We start from the raw sequence: 24,372 nt of genomic DNA on the forward strand, positions 1-24,372 counted from the left end.
TTTTGCAACAAACTCACTGTTCTTAAACTTGAATATGTGGTTGCTCAGGTTCAGCTTACTGAGTTTTCTCCTCTGTCTATCTACTTCCATCTATGGTACAAGAAGCAGAATAAATTTTTTTGTTTTTGTTTTTGTTTTTTTGGGTTTTTTTTGTTTTTTTTTTTTTTGGAGGTTGTTTTCGAACTCATTTTATTGTATGACTTTCTGGAAGGATTTTGCTCTCATTTTCTTAGCCACTGTTTTTTTTTTCTTCTTCTTCTTTTTTTTCCCTTTATTTTATTTTATTTTATTTTAAAGTTGTAGATTTACAATTTTTTGTGCTTTGGTTTCAATTATACAATGATCAGATACCCATCCCTCCACCAGTGCCCATTTTCCACCACCATGGATAATATCCCTCCCACCCCCATCCTCCCCATCCCCCCTGTCTCTGTGGCAGGGCAATCCCCTGTGTTCTCTCTCTCCTTTTGGGTGTTGTGGTCGAAGCAGAATAAATTTTATCTTTCCTTGGGAGATTTCCCCATCAGGTTTAGGTACCCAGTTAGATCAAATCCTGCACAGACCATAATCTAGTTAAGTTGTGCATTGTTTTTCTCCTAAAGAACAATAAACATATTTTATCCATTTTTTTCTCATGCCGTCAATTATAAAGTCTAGAGGTCAGAGTAAAGTAATGACTTAAACAAGGTAAAAGTATTTCTTTTCATAGTAATTCTATATATAAATAGCTCAGAGCTGACTTGTCAGCCTTACCATGTTATCAGGAATCTAGAATCCTTCTGTCTTTCCTCCCTATCATCCTCAATATGGCTTCCATTCACAAAGATGGATCAAGGATGCTTCATGATGCAGGGTGGCTACCAGAATTCCAGGCATCATGTCAATATCCCATTCAGAGAAAATGTGGAAAGATAAAAGAATTCGTTAAAGATATTTCCAGGATATCAAACCCAAAATTTCAGAATATGTATACATGATTGTCTGGCTTCAATAAAAGAGGAGAAAAGAGGAAACACATTGTTTCCTAAACAAATTTGGGACTCTGTTCTAAGGAGGAACAGAGAGTGAACATTGAGTACCATTTAAAACTTGTACCAAAAAAAGCACCTGTCAAATCTTGTTGGAATGAATTATATCTGATTGGACAGAACATTAATGGAATAACATATATTGATTATATATTTTATTACATATATTATATATTTTACAGAAGTAACATTGAACTATTGTAACATTCCATAACTTTGTTTCAGGTGTGAATAAAAAAATCAACGTTTCTATGCTGCATTATATTCAACAATAACATATCTTCCCCTGCATCAAATAGTTGATTCCTTTTACTCAATTTACCCTCTACTTTCCCCCCCTTCTTATCTGGAGATGAATAATTTGGTCTAATAGTATAAAATTTTATTTTTGTTTTATTTGTTTGATTTGGTTTGGAGTCTCCATATTCACCTATGAGTGAAATCCTATGGCATTTATATTTCTCATTCTGACTTACTTTATTTGACATAAACCTCAATAGATCCATCCATGTTTTGCAAAGACAGAATTTTCATTTTTGTAGTTTAATAGCTCAATATTGTGTATGTAGACATCTCTCACTATATATCTTATCTTTATCCAATTATTTGTCAATAGGTACTTAAATGTAATTTCCATCTATTGGAATATAAAAAATATATAAAATATAAAAAATATATAAAATATATAAAAATATTAAAAATATCTGGTATATAAAATATACCAGAATGAATATGGGGCCAGCAATATGCTTTTGAATTAGTGTTAGCATGCATCTAAATGTCAAAAATAGAGACTTCTTAGCTGATCTCTTACAGTTTAATCATACTTCAGTCATTGTTTTGTGCCTTTCAGACTTTATAACTATAAATAGGAATAACTTTACACTCTATTTGGAAGAGTGGCTAAGTTATAGTAGAGGGACCCCCATGTAATTATCAAGAGTCCATGCAATTCACTCAAATGATAAAACTTCATTGAATCTCTCATCTGAAAAAAAAATAGAGATTGCAAAAGTACTGATCTTAGCCAGGAAGATTGCTCAAAGAATTAGATCACTTATTTTCATGTAGGAGGTTCCAGTTGAATCCCCAGAACTACATGGTCTCCCAAGCACCACCAATAACAACCCAAAACCTCTGCGTATAGCTGGGTGTGGCCTTAAAACTGAAAAAAATAAAAATAAAAAAGGTCTGTGGTGTGAGGAAGTAACTAATAAGGAATGAAGGTGACCATCGAATAGAATGTCTACAACATCCTTACCTAATACCTGCATCCCAACTGTTCACTAAACAGAAACTCTGATCAAAGTGGAAATAAAGGTCTTTGAAGATAGATCTCCCAGATCCAGGTTGCTTGCTTGTTTGTTTCCTGTAAAATATGAACATTCCTTCTTAAAAAAATTTTCTCAGTGTTCCAGAATGATGAGGACTAGGTGACTGAATAAAATAAGGAAACTTAAAAGTCTTAAAGCAATTACAAGCTTACAACACTCATTTCTTCCCATGCCACATCTGTTCACTCTCTGATCTGCCTCAGGCATTTTCATGTTGGAATGAGAAGGCCCTAGCTAGCTCTTAGTTGCTATTGCAAGCACCTCATTAGATGACAATCCACTTCTACTCTTCATATTTGGGAGATGGGCGTGGGGGGGGTGGTTAACAAAACAATTCTCCTATTAAAAAGAAGTCCAGTTCAATAACAGGCACAAAAGTAATTCTCAAGTGTCTCAAATTCAAGTGATAGTCACTGGAGTTGAATCGCTTTTGTTCTCCTTGCTCATTTTAAGGTTGATGCTCTGGCCTTCAGACCTCTAAATTGCTCTGGGAAACTGCCCCTTTGATGAGACTTGTCCATAAAGCATCTCCACCCACAAGGAGGCACCTAACACTTGGCGATTTTGTAAAACGTGTACACCTTGGCCTCGATTTCCAAAGGCTGCGGACACATTGCTTCTAATATCTTTTCTAAGTAACTTCATCATGAGTTATTTTAGAGTGAAGCAGCTTGTGTTCCTGTAATCGTTTACTAAATGTCAGTAAAGGATTTATAAACAAAACTTTAATTATATTCTCTGGGATTCTCCAGGATGTTCGTGCTTTCCTTAAACCATGCTGGAAGTGAGCACAAAGACGGACACCTGTGGGGATTAGAGTGGGAAATCTTGGGGGTCTATCTCAGGATTCCGCCTACCACAGAGGCTCTCTAAAACGCAACCAAATTGTTGCGTAATTATATGTATAATTAATTATTACTTAAGCTCTTACTTACAAGTGCTTGAATTTACTTTTTGCTTGTAGGCTATTCTCATTAGCTGCCGTTGAGCAAGGCAGGAGAAAATCGCCTCGCAATATTTCCCCAATGCAGTTTCTTTCCCATAATTTCCACGTATCTCTTATTTCTAATATCGTTTATTTTGTTTTAGTGAGTGTGTGTGTGTGTGTGTGTGTGTGTGTGTGTGTGTGTGGTGCCGGCAATCAAACCCAAGAGCATTCACTCTACCACAGAGATACATCATTGGCCCCTATAATAGAGTTTTTAAAGTAAACTTTTAAATTTGTTAACTATGATTATGAAGCATAATATATAGTGTAAGTTATGGTTATTAAGACTTGGGCACTCAATGGTGAGTCATTTCTTTTCCTTTATAAATAACAACTTGACCATAATAAGAACATTTGCAATGGAGGCAGGAACAATAACCGTCATTTACCTTTATTTCAGGTTGGAGTGACAGTACAGTGGGTAGGGCATTTGCCTTGCACACGGTCGACCTGGCCGACCCAGGTTCGATTCCTCCACCCCTCTGGGAGAGCCCGGCAAGCTACCTAGAGTATCTCGCCCGCACAGCAAAGCCTGGCAAGCTCCCCGTGACGTATTCGATATGCCAAACACAGTAACAAGTGTCACAATGGAGACGTTACTGGGCCCTCTTGAGCAAATCGATGAACAATGGGAGGACAGCAACAGTGACAGTAACTTTTATTTCAGTTTGCTAAAAAGAGCTCTGTGGTTGCTTTGTGTAGTTAATCTGTAGTCCTTGGATTTTTCCCGTGATTCTGTCTCACAACACTCAGATGCCTACCTGGACATCATTCATTTTATGCCAGTTCATTGAGAGGGATACCTAGAGTGGTTTATCTAGAGGAAATAGTAGCTTGTAGGAGAAGAGCTTCATCTATTATTCATCTCTGCCTAGATACTTGCCAGAAGGAACATAACCCACCATGAACTCCAGATTGATTGAACTAAGCTGGGGCAGGTCCCTATGCTGACATGGGTCAGTCATGTGAAGCTTCTATGGGAACACATATCAGGGAAGCTCTTTCTAACCTTTGATCATCTCTGTGCTATCACCTCCCCGATGCTGGTCACAAGGTTCGGGGTTGTTCCCTTCACAGTTCTGCAACCTTAAGTTCTGTTTCCTCTTACCATGAGAAGCCAAATATTTTTTAAATTTTTTTTCCATTTTTTTTATTATTAGTGAGACACCATGAGGTACAGTTGTAGATTTACAATTTTTTGTGCTTGGGTTTCAATCATACAATGATCAAATACTCATCCCTCGGGTCCTAGCATCCCTCCCACCCCACCCCACCCCCCCCATCCCACCCTGCCGCTGTGGCAGGGCATTGCCCCTTGTTCTCTCTCTCTTCTTTTGGGTACTGTGTTTTGCCAGAGAGGCATTGAGTGGCAATCATGTTTGGTCTATAGACTACTTTTAGCATGTCTCTCCCACCCTGGGAGGGTCTTCACAACACCCTTTATTTGGTGCTCTCTTCTCTATCTGAGTTTCCTTTTCACCTAGCACATGTGGCTGGCCTTCAAGTCATGGAGCAAAATTCCTGGTACTAATCTGAGCCATTCCTGGGTGTTAATCTCCCGTTTTGTTGCTTTATGTTCCCCAGATGAATGCAATCTTTCTGTGTCTATCCCGCTCTTTCTGACTCATTTCGCTTAACATGATACTTTCCATGTAGTACCACTTGTATGTAAATTTCATTACTTCATCTTTTCTAACAGCTACATAGTACTCCATTGTGTAAATGTACCAAAGTTTCTTTAACCAGTCATCTGTTCTTGGGCATTCAGGTTTCTTCCAGTTTCTGGCTATTGTAAAGAGTGCTGCAATGAAGCGTCCTGGAGTGTGGCGATGGCTGGGTAGTGGAAGTAGTGTCGAGAGTGGAAGTGTGCCAGTGGGGTATTTATCTGGGTAGGGTGGGTCTCCTGTGCACAATTCGATCCCTGGGTGGTTGATGGAAGCAGACAGGGCAGGGTAGGGTGGGGCTCCTGATTAGAATCCCTTTGTCACCTGTGGTGGTGGGAGCAAGCAGAGAAGCTCTGTCCCTGGGTCCGCCGAGCCTGGAGTCCAAGGTCTCAGAGAGTTCCGCTTACCTTGTTCTGTGGGTCTTCAGTTGTGCGTGGGTCTCGGCCGGAGCTGCCGCGCGGGTCCGGAAAGCGTCCTGGAGTGTGGCGACGGCTGGGTAGTGGAAGTAGTGTCTGAGTTCATCATGTCGACCAAGACCATTCATGGTAACTCACAGTTCCAGAAGGCAGAATCTAAACGATGGACATGGGAGTCTCCCGGTGGACGATTCCACAACGAAATAGACCACATCATATTCAATCGACGGTTTTGCCTGACTGATGTCGCTGTTGTCCCAAAATTTCGAACGGGATCGGACCACCGTCTCCTTCGTGCAAAATTCTACTTCACAGAGCGGGGAGAAAGGGCTGCAAAGTTCAAAAAGAGAACTCCCAGAACGACCACCAACTGGGAACTCTTTGGTACTATTGCGGCAACATGGGAAGATGCCATTGTTGACAACATTGACGAGGAATACGATCGACTGGTTCAGCACCTCCATGAATGTGCGAGGAACGCCAAGAGAGAGATAGCCACAAAAAGTCGCCTATCTTCGAAAACTCTTGAGCTAATTCGCCAGCGTGGTTTGGCGCATGCCTCAGGCAACCGCAAGCTAACGTCCGAGCTTGCAAAGCAGTGCAGAGATGCGATCAAGGAAGACCTCAAAGAGAGAAGAGCAGAAGTACTGGTAGATGCGGCAGAAGCCGGGAAAAGTATTCGTAACGCCCGCCTGTCCTTCGCCAACTATAAGACCAAGATGACTGCCCTCCGACGTCCTGATGGATCCATCACATCCTCCAGAACGGCAATGGAGAAGATTATCCATGACTTCTACTCAAATCTCTTCGATAGCCATGTCCACTTGGCAACATACCAAATTCCACAGGATGGATATGTCGTTCCCAACGTTCTCCCTTCCGAAATCCGACACGCCATTTCGTCAGTAAAGAAGCAAACAGCACCCGGCCCAGACAAGGTCAGACCTGAACACCTGAAGAACCTGCCGTCAGTACTCATCAATACACTGGCTCGGCTCTTCACTCGCTACCTGTCTGAATGCAAGGTTCCATCTCAATGGAAAACCAGCAGGACCGTACTACTGTTCAAGAAGGGAGACATCCATGACATTGGCAACTATCGCCCGATCTGCCTATTGTCTGTCATCTACAAGTTGTTCACTCGAGTCATCCTGAATAGGATTGGCAGAACACTAGATGAAGGACAACCATGTGAGCAAGCAGGGTTCCGCAAAGGATTCAGCACCATCGACCATATCCACACGATAACCAAACTCATTGAGGTTTCTCGGGAGTTCAAGATGCCGCTCTGCTTAACGTTCATTGATTTAAAGAAGGCCTTTGATTCTGTTGAGACGGAAGCGGTCATTGAAGCCCTAGCCAATCAGGGCATTCAAGCCCAATACATCAGGATCCTCCGTGAGCTGTATTGCGGATTCACTACCAGGATCTCACCATTCTACAAAGAAGTGATCGTTGATGTCAAGAGAGGGGTGCGGCAGGGTGATACCATTTCACCAAAACTCTTCAGTGCCACCCTCGAGAACATCATGCGACGACTGGAATGGGAAGGAATGGGAGTGAAGATAGATGGTCGGCAACTACACCACCTCCGCTTTGCTGATGACATCGTTTTAATAACACCAAACATCAGCCAAGCGGCACAAATGCTGGCCGACTTTGACCGTGAGTGTGGAAAGGTAGGACTACAGCTGAATCTTATGAAGACAATGTTTATGAGAAACAGCCTTGTTCCTGACGCCCCATTCGCTCTCAATGGAACGACCATCTCCGAATGCAACAGCTATGTGTACCTAGGTCGAGAGGTCAACATGAGAAATGACCTGGCACCCGAGCTGCGCAGGAGGAAGAGAGCGGCTTGGAACGCCTTCAAGAACGTCGAAGAAATAGCTAAGAGGACGAAGAACCTCCGGCTCCGGGCACATCTCTTTGATTCCACTGTTCTTCCTGCATTAACATATGCCTCAGAGACCTGGGCCCTACGCAAACAAGATGAGAACGCCATTCAGGTCTCCCAAAGAAGAATAGAAAGAGCTATGCTTGGAATATCACGTTTCACTCAAATGAGAGAACGAATCCGGAGTTCTGACATCCGTCGACGATCAAGGATCAGGGACGCTGTCTCATTTGCCAAGGTGTCGAAAATCAGATGGGCTGGTCACGTAATGAGATTTAAAGACGACCGTTGGACTAGAGCTGTTACTGATTGGATTCCACGGGATGTCAAGAGACCGCGTGGCCGCCCACCTACCAGATGGTCAGACTTCTTTGTCAAGGTCATGAACGATCGGTTTGAGGCCCTCCATGTTCCCGGAGCGAAGAGATGCCATTGGGCTACACTAGCACGCGACAGGGACAAATGGAGACGTTACTGGCACCCGCTCGAGCAAATCGACGACTAACGGGAAGTTAAGTGACTTAAGTGACTAAGTGCTGCAATGAACAAACAAGTGCAGATGTCACTTCGACTATACATTTTTGCCTCTCTGGGATATATTCCCAGGAGTGGTATTGCTGGGTCAAATGGGAGCTCATTTTCTAATTTTTTGAGAATCGTCCATACTGGTTTCCAGAAGGGCTGAACCAGTGGACATTCCCACCAACAATGAAGGAGTGTCCCTTTCTCTCCACATCCGCGCCAGCACCAGTTGCTTTTGAGAAGCCAAGTATTTTTTAAAACATCATCCTGACTGTTCACAGCAGTCAACTCAGCTCCTTGGGATGCAGTTTGCTTCTCTGTTTTTATTATGGAAAGTTGTACTTAAACACATAGGGAGAATACACCTGCTCAGTACAGATTTCCTGTACAGTTCAGCAGCTGGAAAACATGTCTTCAAGAAGATTGAGGTTACTAGTTTTAAATCCTGCCATTAATTAAAAACAATCTTTTAAAACAGTAAAAGGGATTGTATAAGTCAATTGTTCTATAATTATTGGTGGTTTACCAAAAATAGTTTGGGTGAATATCATTTAGTTCATTCATTCTCCCACAGGTAGGTCAAACTTGATATAAACATCTATTTTACTGCATCTATTAATTCCTTTCTTTCAAGTCTTCAGACAAGCCCGGTCTAGTTTTGGGGAGGGGATGTAACAGGGAAATATTGCAAAATTAAGTGAGTATCTTTTAGTGATAAACTTAATGAAATATATGAACATGTTGGGGGTTTTTTTGGAGGGGGAGGGAGTGAAGGCAAAATTGAGCTACTTTCCTAGATACCATAATAGGATCCCGGAAAGTATTCAAATATTATAACAAAGCATATACACAGCGAGAAGGGGAAAGACCTTCAATAACCCTTTCATGGGGCAAGTATATGCCTTGACTAGAAAATAGTTCAAGGAGAATGTTGTCGTGGGCTTTGCATAGATGCTTGAAGGGGAAGAACTGAATCAGCAGCTGTTGATACTGGTGACATTTGAGAAAGCAATTTCAAAAAATCAGTGGGAGTAAAAAGCAGGTTCGCAGGGTGAGATGTGAGTACATGGCAAGAATGTGGGGGTGGAAGGTGTGGGTATTCTGATGGGGTTCCCGCAGAGTAGCAGAGACAGAAAAGAAGCTGCTGCACTGTCAAAGGATGCTGGCAGAAAGGTCAAAGGCAAGTGGGTCCCTTGCTAGGCAAGCCTGGTCATGTTTGCACACAGACACATGGGCCCACATGCATCTCAAGATGGAACTCTTGTGATATTCTTGAAGACCATCCCTAAAATGGATTTTTCTATATATTTTGTAATTAGAGAGGTGTAGTCTGCCTGAAACTCAAGATAATGTCTGCATTATAACTAATGTCCATGTGCAATCAATGTGTCCACTACTGGCTAACTGTCACCTAGCAGATACTCAGCTACGCATTTTACCTAAGAACATGTCAGGATAATATCAGTATTGGTGTGCCCGCTCTCCAGTAAATGATGTATTTAGCTGTATTCATTATTGATCTTAGGTATCAAATAAGTGATTTAGAAAGTAACATTGGAGAAAACAGATTGTAATCCAATACAGTGCATCATTTGGCAAGTACTATAGCTCGGTTTGGCATTATAATAGTTACCAGATAAGTTGGAAGTCATCGTCTTTAAAAATGTAATAAAAAATAATAATAATGTGTGGGGCTGAAGAGATAGTATGGGGGTTAAGATTCTTGCCTTGAACACTGCCTAGCCCAGTCAGATCCCAAGCATCACAGGTGATCCGTGGGCACAGAATCAGGAGTAAGTCCTGAGCATAGTCAAGAGTGGTTCACCCACCTCTAATAATATCATTATAATAAAACAGTGTGTGCTTCAGGCATGCATTATTATAAATCACTATCTGTATATACTACATTAAGTTACCACTAAGAGTTTAATTTCATCCTCCACCATGTAATTGGCCCCTTCTGCTCAATTGACTCACCCACCTATCCCTCTGGCAACCATTAGTTTGGTGTAATAGTATAAAAGTTTGTTTTATTTTTTGTTAAGTTTATTTATGTTTCATTTAGTTTGTGTTATGTGCCACATATAAGTGAAGTGATCTGTTAATTCATTGAGAGTATAAGTGTGAAAATGAAATCTATCTATAGAAGAGTGCTGATGTAGTGATGAGTTGAATAATGGTCATTTTACAGGGAAGGTGCTAGAAGAAAAGTTCAATATCAAAATGTTCTGACACTGGAATTACTAAAAATAAGATACTTCCTCGTAGTACAGCCACAACATGATGGGCAAGGTTAATGAATTCTTCTATTACATGATACAGGTCCAATTCCCTCCTGTTCTCACCTTTCCAAGGCAACATGCATCTTCTGACTTGAGAGATGATAGTTTCTCTTCTGTAGCATTTATTACATGAATTATGAGGATTAAATTTGTCAAATGACATTAATACTAGAGAAAGCACTCAGATCAATCCAAGCACCCCAAGACATCTAATAGTGGTGAATGAGGAATTAGGCCCATTCCATGGTGCTCGGAGCTTACTCCTTACTCGGTGCCCTGGGATCATTACTGGTAGTACTCATGGAACCATAGGTTGTGCCAGGTATCAAACTGGGATTGACTATGGACAAAGCAAGTGCCTTACCCCTGTACTACCTTTGCCCCACTCCAAAGCAGACTGATATTTCAGCATATATTTAACGTGAAGCAAAAATTTCATATTTGGGTGCCCCCAAATATGGTCTATTCCAGACCAACACTCTGCCTGTGTAACTCTGAGAAAAACTGTCAGAGAAAAGCAATGATCATGATCTAGCTTTATAATTTTATCATGATTACTATGTAATTCAGGAACACTTCTTTGTTTAATGAGGCTGAGAATCTCAAAGAATCTCATGTTTCTTCCTACTTAAATAAAAGAAGAAATTGGGGGAATAAATTGGGGAAGAAAAAGGATATTATACAGTCCAGTGTTCTGCAAATGGATGTTCCCATAACATCCACACCACCTTCTTATAAGTGTAAAGATTTAGCCCAATCCTGGTTGCATAAAATAAACATGGGAGAACTAGAAGTTTCTCTCTTCGGTTATACCAAATCCAGTTATCAATATATAGGTAGATTTCTATGTAATTTTCATTTGTGTGCATTAGTAGAAGCCTCAGGAGACAATCTTATGTCTCTGAACTGCTTTGAAGAGTTCAAAGGATGAGCATAAATAATTTATGGAAAGTCACATGGTCAAATCACTGAATCCACACTGGGACCAGTTATATGTTCTTTCTCTATAACCACACTGGCTTCCTACACTCATCTGTCTCTCTTGTATTAAGTAAAATGTGTTTTGTCTAGTTATTCCCCTTATCTATCTTTGGTGTAGCAATGTGAAAAGGACTGATTCATGCATGTTAAATACATTGCCAAGAGAATATTGGAGACACTTGACAAGATATTTGGGCCAGAGAGACAGTACAGTGGGAAGGGTTCTTGCCTTGCGTGTGGCCAAGTTGGGTTTGATCCCCAACATCCCTTAGGGTCTCCTGAACCCACCAAGAGTGATCCCTTAGTGTAGAACCAAGAGTAAGCCCTGAGCACCACTGGGTGTGGCCCCCAAGCAAAAACAAAATAACAAGATACTAAAAAGTCTAAAAGACTAAAAGTCGTGCTTTTGGTCTTATGTTCTGGAATAAACTTAAAATCTTTTGTGGGGTTCTTGTTAGAGCCTTGGATGGGGTACATCTGGCAAACATGGCAAGGAAGCAAAGTGGAGGAAAGTTTCTTCAAGCAGATTCTTTTCTGTCTTTAGTTCCTGGGCAGTTCTTTGTATTTTTCCACACAGTGTGAAAAACATAGTCATAAAACCAAGAGCAGTGGAGGAGTCAGGGTGAAATTAGTCTCTTTTCACTCCGAACCTTTGTGGTTGTTTTCTTCAGAAACTGATCTTGACGACATGATTGATTGGCCCCCGTGGACCTTTTCCATTTGCGCTTTCCAGATACCCCAATTGCTTGAAGACCTGCAATGTGCCAAGACAGTTGGAAGGAAAGTGGGTTAAAAACTGGCCCGATTTGCTTGGGGCTCTGAACCCAGAACAAGGAGAAATCCTGATAGCCTTGAAGAGTTTCAGAGGGTAACATTGCATGTGACCATCAGGTTAGCCAGGAAGGAAGGAAAGTTTCCTTCCCTCTGACCCAAGATTTGGAGTCCCTGTGCAGCCTTATAGTTTCAGCATCTCGAAGTTGTGCCCTTGTGCTGAAGGAAGCCTCTGGGGTGTAAAACCAGTGTGATTTGCTCTCCAGATAAACGCAGGCTTAAGTGAGCCCCAGCAGCAGAGGGGCATCTGGTGTCAGCTCACCCCTGCAGAAGCTCCATTAACCCTGTTAATTGTCCTCACCACTCTGCCTTAAAAAACATGCTCACCCTCCCCTGTGGATGCAAAGGAGGCCTGGTATGTTTTCAATTTGTGGCCAGTCCTGGCTTTTGATGCCATTTGTATTCATCAGACTAATGGAAATATCAATTAAGCACAATCAAGACGAGCTCTTAGAGCAATAATGGACACGTACCTGAACCTGGAGCGGAGGGAAGGGAGCTGTGGACTCCGAGAGGCATCTGGAGCGTGACTGTCAAGTGACACAGGAACTGCACAAGAGAACAGCACGACTATCTGCAGACGCCTGTTTGCAGACAGTCTCACTAGTATAGTCACCAATCTACACGTTTCTGGTGTGTAATTTTGACTTGACTGCAGTAGAGTCTGCCCACGGGTAATCTTTTAAAAAAATGCAACATAGGGGCGGGAGCAATAGTACAGCAGGTAAGGCATTTGGCCTTGCAGGCAGCTGAAACAGTTCGATCCCTGGAACCCCATATGGTCCCCAAGAACTGCCAGGAGTCCTTTCTGAGCACAGAGCCAGGAGTAACCCCTGAGTATCCTCAGGTGTTACAGAAAACCAAAAACAAATTAAAAAGGCAACATAAATAACAATAAAAGGTCACCTAATTGAAGCAAGAGCAGGTGCCATATGTTACCCCATGAAGGTGTTCTATTTAACATAGGAGGTGCCTTAGGGAAAGATTTCCAACATCCTAGTACCATCACATCTCTGCTATTTAAACTCGCCAATTTAACTCTGGGTTGAGTTGCAGGGAGGGTGAGCAGGGGCTCATAAAATTTGCATGTTCTTTTTTCTTCACTGTTTTTTTCTGAGGAAACTTTGCATGTATTTTGCATGGGTCAGGGGACCCTCCATAAGAAAATCCATCATTTAAATTGTTTTCTACATTTCCAAGATGAAGTAAGCTTGCAAACTTTAACTTGCTGCATATGTCTCTCATTAAATAATTCTCCCAACTTCAAAAAAAAATAAAAGAAAGAAAGAAATCATCTTTAGCTAAACATCAAACAACATATCAAACAGTCCAACAATCCTAGCCTTCCATACCATTAAGGAAATTAAATTCTATACGTTCATCTCTGAGATATCTGGCTTTAGTAAAATGACCTTTAAGAAGTTTGTGGGTGAATAGAGCTAAAATGTTTTCTTCAGAGTATATGAGCTGACATTCAAGTGTGCTCGTTCAGAAGAATTTTAGCATGTTATACAGGAAAAGACAAGAGTCTTGAAAGACACTATGTTAGAATGAGAGGCACGTTTACTTTCCTAGGCCTGTAGGTCTTCCTGTTTCATAAGCAAGATCTCTAATGTAACATCCACAGGTACCCGACTCACGATGTGTTGAGCTGAGCACCCATCTGAGCCCAGATGAAAAAAGAGGCAAATGGTCTTACAGAGTGTTGGGGTAAACATCAGACATTGTGCAGGAACAGCCTAAAGTTGAAGGGCAAAAGAAAGCCTGCCTTGGTGCTGGTAGTTTTCAACACTGATGTCAGCCTCAGCAGGAAATTACAGCTCGTACTTCTCCTTCCACAGAAACTCACTGAGTCAGTCTCAGCTCTCTCCTTCAAGTCTGCTGTGCTCACTTTAGTTATTTCTCTTATTCTAAAATGAGCCCAAAAACCCAAACACGGGCTACAGGGGGTCGCATTGGAAGAGCAAAGGAGAGGGAGTGATCCATGGTTTCAAGGAAGGAATATCACTGGATGGCGTTTGCGTTAAAGATGTGGCAATTGAGTCCCAAAGAGGAAATGGTTCAACATTTCACTTCTAGTCAATGGGCTAGTCGGGAGGAGAAACTCCCAACTCAAGGAATGATCTTTTTTTCCATATTTACTGAAACAATGTCCTGTGAACAGGCCTGCCTCCACATGGGCAGATTAGTCCATCTGTGATCAATCTGCCTCTTTGGACACAGACACACAAGACACAGAGATCCAGGAGTCAAGTTGGTTCTTAAACACCAAAGAGAATATTGAAAAGGTTGTACTTATGGATTAGGGTGTGCCAGACAGATTTTTAGTCTGCTCATACATTGATCAGAGGAGTGAGACTTAAGAAAGGAACAAAAGAGCCCTCAGTCCAGACCTTTAGATGAAGGACCTGAGGAAGTACAGTCATGTCCTCTTAGCAAGCTCAGTGCCTTAGGGCCACAGTCAATCTCTTATGACGGTGGATCATAAAATGTTTCCAGTCCTCACACTCTCTTTGACTAGTGTTGGGTCATTGGTTTCATGAAGGTCGACAAGATCTGCATCTATCTTATGTCAACTGGAAGACAGTAAGATATACTTTGAAAGAGCCAAATGCACACTTCAAAAATTTGTATATCCAGTGGAAGTACTATCTATTAATTACCATTCTTTTTTAAATTTTATTGATTCACCATGAGATATAGTTACAAGCTTTCATGTTTGAGTTACAATCACACAATGATCAAATGTCCATTCCTCCACCAATGCACCTTACCATTCTAGAAGGCACAGTAAATTTTCTTTGTGAAGATCTCAGGTAAAGAATCATCTGATTTCATTTGTAAAGCAGACCAGATCAAGATTAAATAGGTTTGAGTGATGGCAAGAATTCTGAAGAGCCCACAGCCTAGACTAAATGGAATGAATCTCATCTCTCCTTCAATGTAGAACTTAGAAATTCATTGGGCACAAACAGCTCTTTGACATTTATTCCTGTATTAGAGTCTATAATTGTGTATATGTATGGTTATATTATTTATATAGAGCTATATTAATTATATACATATTATATCATTTATATAACATTATATTAATTTATATAGGATATATACACATGTGTGAATATATATAGTCTGTTGGCTAGTTGTAGAAATACCTGGTCATTGTGCTATGAAAGAACTGATTTTTAAAAGCATTAGGATAGTTATTTCTTACAAGCCCCATTTGTTCTTCTCTGTATGTTCAGAACTTGGCTTTAATATAGAATTCTGGATTCTAATGACTAACACAGAATTTATTTAATTTCTGGGATATGGGAGAGCCAATGGATGCTCAGCCCTGGATAGACCACACACAACCTTCCTTACAGACCAAGAACTCTGGGCCATGGCTCATAGGGAGACCTCAAAGGTAATCAATGTTCTTCCTTCAAAGGGATGTTCCTCCATTCATTTGCAACTGAGAATATCCAAAAAGTGACCACTTTTGGACGTGTCTTTAAGCTCATGCCACTCACTGAGCAATGCAAAACCAGTTGGAGCAGCTTATTGTTTACTAGAAAAGTCAAAATAGTGTAGAATTTTATAATACAATAATTATAATATATTGTGTATAATATAATATAATTTTCACCCAGAAAAATTATAACAATCAACCAAAAAATTAAAACATTCAAATACTCTCACATCTTTGCTGCAGGTCATTAATGGCAGTGTCTACTGATTTCCCTTGAAATTAAAAACAAAAGAAAATCTGAAGTGAAGACGCACATTTGGTTAAAGATTGCACAATTGTTGAGCTAATCTGAAAGGGCTTGTCTGAGAATGGAAAAAAAATAATAAAATTCTGGAAACAAAGGAAAGGAAAGATCACAGAGTTTGAAATGTTCCAGAGTTTTCTGAACCACCCATGCAGAAGCTGGTTGGGGTCTAGTGGCCCCCACTAACACGGGCAGCTCTTGCTCCCACCGCTTGTTGTTTTGGAAGATAAGTTTAGATCCCTGGATGGGAAATGTGAGCCAGTCTCTTGTTGGTCTCTGGCATGGGGAGACTGTCTTTTGTTCCATACCTTCCCAGGAAACTGGACCCAAGTGCTGATGCTGGTATCAAGGAGTCAAGACAGAGACAAGAACCCCTGTCCCTTCTCCTTCTCATATGGCAGGTGTACACAGCTTGGAAGGGCAAATTCTTTCTGTCTTGCATGAGTATGCTTAGCCTATTTCTCATAGGATCCTTTGGTTATTCATGGAAGTCTTGTTAGCTATCGATAGCACCATAGATGGACATGACAGAAAGCAACTAGGACCCACTGGAAATCCGACAGAGGCTGCCATGAAAAAATAAGGGTTGTTCCATTTTTGTTATTGCCTGTTGAAGCCACTGTTAGAATAAGAAAGTAAATCTGCTGAGTCTAGCATATTAAGTTATGTTTGTTGAAGTTTTTTTTTTGTTTCCTGGCTTAGGTTTTTTATGGAAAACCTACTAGTAAATCCATTGGAATTCTCTAACATGGAAAACACCTGTTAGTCATATTAACTATTTATTTGTTTTTTAAAGAATTTTCAAGTATATTTTTAGCAAATTATGCTCTTAGATTAATAATCACGTGATGTGTTTTTAAATTTTACCTAGAAAACTTGTGTGAAGATATTTGAAGGAAAATTTTTAATCAAAAAAATTTGTCTTCATATGAGCTAATATTAACTGATGGGACTTCCCTTAAATTTTTTTTTCCAATAGAAAGCACAGTCCTTTTTGTTCCAACTATTTGCCAAATAACAAAATCAAGATGATTCTTTAGTCTCAGAATATTCTTAGGAAGCTGTTTGGATAAAATTTATCATCAAAGCTTGCTATTTATGCTACTGTATGTGCAGTAAAGACATCAAGAAAGATTATTACAAAATATAAGGTATATCAAAGACATTGCAGAGAAATACATTTCCACTGTAGTAGAGATTTTATTAAACGACCAAGTTTCCACACTTTTAAAAATATTTGCTTATACTGGAAACAATCAGTATTGGCAGGGATGTGGTGAAAAAGAAACCCTCATCCACTCTCAGTGAGAATGTCGGCCTCTACTGAAAACAGTATGGACATTTATTTTAAGAGAGAGAGAGAGAGACAGAGAGAGAGAGAGAGAGAGAGAGAGAGAGAGAGAAGAGAGGGTAAAAATAAATACCCCCAGATGACCCAGCAATACCAGGTGTTGGTATCAACCTCCCAAAACATACACACACAAAAAAACTAGCAATTAGAAAAGATATATGCACATCAATGTTCTTGATATCATTGAGTACAATAACCTGATACGGAAACAACCCAAATGTCCAATGACAGATAAGTGAACTATAGTCTATATACACAATGAAATACTTTTCAGCCATAATAAAGGATGAAATTGTGCAGTCTGCTGCAACCTGAATGGAATGGGAGGGTATCACATTAAGCAAAGGAAGTCAGAGAGAGGAAAAGGAATACCAAATTATCTCACACATCTGTGTTATATAGAGAAATAATACAGAGGAATGGAAAGTATCTAATGATGGCTTACACTTGTCTTGGCTCTGGTCTAGAGAACTGAGAATGCCAACTAGGAGGAACAAGGGGATAGGAGAGTGAGAGGGTGTGAAAGATGAGGCCAGTTGGAGATAATATGAGGACATGTGAGTTAAGAAACATGAACACAATAGTGGTAGAGAAGTGAGACCATTGTGTATATTAAAACCATAAGTGTACATTAAAACCATACATTCATAAAGCCATGAGCATTATTATAAGTATGTGCACTAAACTATAATAGTTAAATTTCTTTAAAAATGAGTTGACCGGGCTGGAGTGATATCACAGCGGGTAGGGCCTTTGCCTTGCATGCAGCCAGCATGACCGACACAGGTTCGATTCCCAGCACCGCACATGGTCCCCTGAGCACTGCCAGGAGCAATTCCTCAGTGCATGAGCCAGGAGTAACCCCTGAGCATCGCCGGGTGTGACCCAAAAAGCAAAAAAAAAAAAAATGAGTTGACCAAGAGGTAGGAAGAGGGATGAGATAGGACCTTGAAACATAGAGGGATACTGACATAGGTGGTAGGTGTGAAGTTGGAACACTGTCAGCCTGAAATTCTATTTTCAACAGTAGTATAAATCATGCTTACATTGAACAATTGGGTTAAAAGGGAAGACATAAATAATAAAGATTAGCTTATAACTGTTTTTTGTTTGGGGTTTTGGGGGTGGGTGCATATTCAGAAGTGCTCAGGCCTTATTCCTGGCCCCTTGGCTTAGGTATCACTTCTGGCAGTGCCAGCATCATTTTAGCTTTTCCATAGTTTTACCCAATTGCAAGTATATAGCATGTAGCCTATTTAAATTGGTTTCCTTCTTTTAATTAGTGTATCATTGATTCACAGTACTGTATTTCATGAATACATAACTTCATACTTGATAAATACAGACACAACTCCACACTGACCACCAAACTTAAAGTGTCTTTACACTACCAAAACAATTCCCTTACCCAGTGTTCCTGCTTCCCCAGCCTGTAACCACCACTTTATTGAGAATTCTTTTGTGTGAATTAATAAGAGTTATTTTGTGTGAATTAACTGAGAATTATTTTGTGTGTTGTGCTTATTCACCAGATAGGCCTCTTGAACAACCCTGTAGCTAAAGTTCAAAGTCTTTTCGTACCCTAAGAGCTCATTTTTTTAACAGTGAATAATCTTTCATTATTGTGAAATATCACAAAGGATTTGTTGCTTTCCATTTTCAACACTTAGAAGTAAAGTTGTTATAGACATCCATGCCAAGAATTTTTATAGACGTGGTTCTCAACTCCTTTATGGAAGTATCAGGAAGAATGATTGAGAGATCACTTGGGAAGACTATGTTAAATTTTGTAAGATTTTTGTCTTCTAAAGGTTTATAAGGTTTCTGTCTTCTGAGGTTGCTACACTACTGTGACTTTCCAGTTTCAGTGAATGAGAGTTTCTTTGTTCTGTATCCTCAGCATTTGATGTTGTCAGTTCCAGAACTTAGACATTTTATCAGATGTCATATTATCTTGGTATAGTGGTTCAGGAATACTTCTTTGTTGTTTTAATGTTTCACTAATGACATGACTGGAGCCCATTTATTTGCTTACTTTTCATCTTATATGTTCTTTGATAAGGTATCTGTTAAGGTTTGGGGCTTATTTTTAATTCAGTTGTCTAGGGGCTTTTTTTCCCCGCTTTTTGGGAGATGCTCAGGGGTTACTCCTGGCTCTGCACTTAGGAATTACTCCTGGCAGTGCTCAGGGCACCATATGGGATGCTGAGAATCAAATCCAGATCGGCCACATGCAAGGCAAAAGGCCCTTCCCTCTGTACTATTGCTCCAACCCCATCAGTTGTTTGTTTTAAAAATTCCTTGTATATTTCAGATAATAGGCCTTTGCCCAATATGTCTTTGGTAGATATTTTCTCGCCACCTGTGGTTGGTCATCTTGTTCTGTGATTCTGAAGAAAAGCAAAAATGTTTTATTTTAATGAAGTTCAGCTTACTAGATAGTTCTTTCAGGATCAATTCTTTGGTGTTATAACTAAAAAGTCATTTCCACACTGAAATTTATTGATAATCTTCTAGAAGTTTTAGATGTTTTTGTTTTGTGGAGGATGTGATGGTGTCTTCATAGATGTTTTTACATATGGCTCTCTGGTTATTCCAGCACTGTTTGTGAGAGGTATCCTTATTTTTATAGAATGTGATTTCAGTGTTTTGGCAGATGTGGCATTTGGCAGGTGGCAAAGATCCTCACATAAAGGAAAGAATTCACTCCAAGAAAGAGAAAAAGGGAAGAATAAGAGCCAATGAGGAGGAGAAAGAAGAAGACAGAGGAGCTAGAAAACAAAACTTGGCTGTCTAGAACCCTGAACCAGATGTGAGAATAAGAATTTATCTCAGCTCTAGGGAAAAGACAATCATTCTTCTTTTTTTTTAATTCTCATGAGAACTAATTGGTCCTAAGTTAGGAATTTAAAACATTTACTTAAATATTTAATTCTAGGAGAGTATTTACTTACTTTAGGTGGGGCAGGGTTGAGGGGTACAAGGAGGAAGATTACTCCTCAGAGAAAAAAGAAAAATTCAGCTTCAGCTCTCCTGTAAATATATTGGCATGAAACTACTTCCCCCCCAAATTCATATATAATACATGCTTTTAATTTTCCTACATTTTTTAAAATGAAATACTTTATTTATTTAAACACCATGGTTTATAAAGTTGTTCACAGTGCCATTGTTACAAGCTTTTGATGTTCCAGCACCAATCCTACCACCAGAATGACTTTCCCGCCAACAATGTTCCCATTTTCTGAACCACCCCCCACAAGCATGCACCCTTAGTAGACACACAATAATTTATTTTCTATTTCTTGTCACAACTAAATGGCTAATGGAATTATCAAAAATACTTCACTAAAAGAAAATTTGTGAAAATTATTATGTCTCACCAAGGGCTTGTTCAGTCCTCGTCTGAGGATTTACTAAGTGGCTTGTTGCTAGTTGAACCTTCTGTGTTATTGTTTTTGTGTGTTGAGTTTAGCTGGATTCTATGTTACTTTGCTATCTAATTTTATGTGCTCCTACTGGAATTTCAGTATTGTGGAATTTGGAGGTGTTGTGTGGCTGCATATGTAGCCCCATAGTCAAGATACTTTAAGGTCTGTAGTATTGGACCAATGGTGGTGACTGTGGAAGGAGGATGTGGCTGATGGGGTTTCTGGAAGCACAGAGGACAGTACAGGGGGAGGCATCCCATTGCCATTCCAAGAAGACCCTCCCAGAGTTCTCAGCCTGGACATCTGAGTACCTGGAATTTTTGTGATCTGGTGTCTGTGAAGAGATTATTAGTGAAGTCTACTTGCGTCATTGGCATGGTAGCAGCAGTGGTGAGTGTGTGTGTGTGTGTGTGTGTGTGTGTTGTGTGTGTGTGTGCATGCAGCTGAAGGGCTTTGGCAGGACAGGGACTTGACCTTGCCCTTTCAGGAGGACACCCAAAGTTTTCAGCCCAGGGGACAAGTGTGTCCATGAATTTTAGTTGCTTGGCTTGTGTAACATGCTTTCTAACAGATAGTCTCTTCCTGGTAAGGTTGAGGTTTTTCACTGTACATAGTCTATAATGCAGGTTTGTTCATTGCTCCTATTAATAAAAATGTAAATTTTGGAAACTGTGCATCCATCACGATCACGATCACGACCATCCTGTTGTTCGTCAATTGCCTCAAGCAGGCCCCAGTAATGTCTCCTTCGTCCTAGCCCTGAGATTTTTTTAAAAGTGCCATATTCAAGGCACTTTCAGGGTTAGGAGAATGAGACCCATCATTGTTACTTGTATTTGGCATATTGGGTACTCCACGGGGAGTTTGCCAGACTCTGCCGTGTGGGCAGGTTACATTTGGTAGCCTGCCAGTTTGTCCAAAGTAGGGATGAGATAATAAGATGTCGCAGGGCCGCAAATGTGGCCACGCGCTTCCGGGAGCTGGGTTTCACAGTCTCTGAGTCTTGGCCGTTGATGGGATTACACGGCGCAGGAGGCCAGTTGGTGAGTGTGACCCCTGCCTACTGGAATTTGGAGGATCTGGGTGGAGGATGCTCAGCCCCAATCCGAGCAGGCTTGGAGATCTTAGCCCCAGGACCCGCATGCCTGTGTTCCTCTGCCGGTACCTTCATGCATGTGGAGAGTGATCTCAGCATGGTGGTGGCTGATTCTGGTCTTCAGCTTCCAGAGCCTTGGTTGGGGCGGGGAGGGAAAATCAACCCGTACCTGTACATCCATACTCTGATATATATATATAATATACATATATTATATATATATCACTTATGAAATGCTGGATTGACTACAAATAAAAAACCCCCAATAGTTTGCATACTGAGATTAAGAACCTTTGGGGAAAATTATATTAAAAAGTAATGGCAAGCTTAACCTCTCATTTCTTAACAAAGTGGAATCTTTTACATACTTTAATATCCAAGAATCAAAGACAGACTGCAATTTTAGGGGGAAAAAAGAAGTTCAATGGAATTTGTGTTTACTCTGTTTTAAAATTGTGAAAATACAAGTAATAAGGAATTAGCAGCATGTCAGGGAATATTTTTCTTCCCTCTTTTACTATTAAAGAAAGAGAGCAGAAAGATTGTCTTCCTTTTCCCCATAAAACCAAATCACTTCGTTGCCTCTCAAGTCAACACTGAATCCCAAATTGGGTTTTGATTCACTTTTGATCCAATATTTTAAATTTTTATTTACTTTCCCAACTGAAATAAAACCCTTCCTAGAATATTTTGAGCGATTGTTGAGACCATTTGACTGATGTCTTGCTTTTTATTTATCATTCATCTTTTTCGTGGATGATTACTAATACATTTTTTGTAAATATTCATTCCAAAGGAGACAAAATGTGGAAACCAAGTCAGGGAAGCAGAATTCATCAATTAAGTTCTTGGACTATTGAGAGGCATATCTCCCCCACCCAAGCCCTTGTGAATCACCCCAGGTGGCCCAGCTTTCAACAATAAATCATTGTAGGTTTTGGCCAATAGCCACAGTGTTCCAAAGGCATTCCACCAGATCTGTGTTTTAAAAAGTATCATGATAATAACAACAATAATAATAGCTATAAGTTTGAGTACTACAGAAAGCTTGCATGAAACAGAGAATGTTGGATTAGACAGTCCAGCAGAATAAATGATAACCTGGCCTTTGATCCTATGTGTCTTTATGAGGTGACAAAGATTGGACCCATCTGTGCATAATCTTTCATGCGATGGGCCAGGCCCTCTGTCTAAGTGTGGAGGAAAGAGACAAGACACGCCTAGGACAGGGGCACAATAGAATCTTTTGTCTCCTTTTCAATGCAGAACATTTTTAAACTTTTTTTTAATTTGGAAGCCAAACAGAGAATCAGTTTTAGTGTTTAAGTCACATGGGCCCTCTTCCCCACTAAACAGTCATAAATAGCTGTCTGGCAAGGAAGGAAAAGTAGCTGTGGATTCCCAAGTATTTCTGTACTTGTGTACTTAGAGGGTGCAGAAGTTAGTGTACGAGCTGCTATGCCAGATGCCTCCAGAGCCTTAGAACAAAGTGCCTCCTTTCCCTCCCGGATGGTGACTATTAGCCAAGCGCATTGGAGTCACTTTCTCTGATGCTCTCTTGCCACACTGAATTTTTATCTATCCATCTCTTCCATTGCTCTTGCAGCCGCATCTCTGGGCAGCTAGAGAGCAGACCTCTTGCCGCACCTGTGCTGGGTTCATATTCGTACACGTTGACCAGCCTTTTAGCACCAGCGCCTTCTCTGCAGATGCCCATCTGTTTCCATTGAAATCCCTGCACATCTGTTCCACAGGAGAGGGCTTGCTACCAAACACTACTGTTAGATTTCTCGCCAGCAAGTCCCAGCCCTTCATGTGGTTTCTGTTTTCTTCTTTAAACAGTTAATTATGTTTCATTCTTTCTTCTCTAAAAGCTAAATTTAGCCAAGTTTGAGACTAATTTAAAACATTTTCTGGAAATGACAATGTGCTATTGTAAAAAAAAAAAAACAGAGGGGTTGACTTCCAAAGGGTGATTGCCAACGAACATACGCTCCGGGGAAAACATGAGCATGTCAGTCTGTGTCTTTAAGGCTCGGATTTTATGTGATGTGTGCGGACAAATCACACTGGGGTCATAAATTCATTCACCGTGGGTGCTCCTGTATGCATGCTGATCCAGAAGGGGAATTCTGGGAAAAGAGATTCCCGGCTGTTCATGTTAGTCAGCTCTTTGTGTGGGATGCAAGTGAAGCCTGTATCCTGTGTCTCTCTGGACGTCACTGAGGACTGATGTATTCTGCATAAATGTTGGCAGATACCCTATTGCACAGACCTACTGCATTGGTCCACTTTGCAATCTTTGAGACACACTGTAATATTTATGTTCTGAGTTTTCCTCAAACATCGCCTTCAGCAAGGGGATTTCATGACTGTCTTGGGCATGCTGTTGCCCTTTAGTTCTCAACTAGGAATGACTTTACATGGTAGAGAATATTGCCAATGTTTGGAGACAAGCTTAGTTGTGATGTCCAGGGTAGGAGTCTAGAAAGACTAGGGCTGCTGCTGTCCATTCTATAGCACACATCACGGTTCTTGCAACAGAATTGTCCAGCCAAAGTATCAACAAGGCCAAGGTCAAGGAACCCTGCTTGAGTGATTGAAGAATTTGTTCAACAAAAACGGGGCTTGTCTTGCATGCAACCTGTCCTGGGTTTGATCCCCAGCACTGCATATTATCCTCCAAGCACCACTAATAGTGGTTCCTGAACGTAGAGCATGAGTAAGCTCTGTGCATCGCCAGAGTGTGACTCAAAAAGAAAAGAGAAAGAAGCCCTATTTCAACATGTTACA

General features: G+C 40.6%; 1 protein-coding gene across 1 annotated transcript in view; it reads left to right on the forward strand.

Annotated features, from left to right (window-relative positions):
* Nucleotides 1–24,372, forward strand: part of RUNX1 (RUNX family transcription factor 1) — a 270,729-nt gene that overhangs the window by 95,451 nt on the left and 150,906 nt on the right. The gene's annotated exons all lie outside the window — the stretch shown is intronic.

Source organism: Sorex fumeus, unplaced genomic scaffold (genome assembly GCF_029834395.1).
Source record: "Sorex fumeus unplaced genomic scaffold, SorFum_2.1 ptg000265l, whole genome shotgun sequence".
NCBI lineage: Eukaryota > Metazoa > Chordata > Mammalia > Eulipotyphla > Soricidae > Sorex > Sorex fumeus.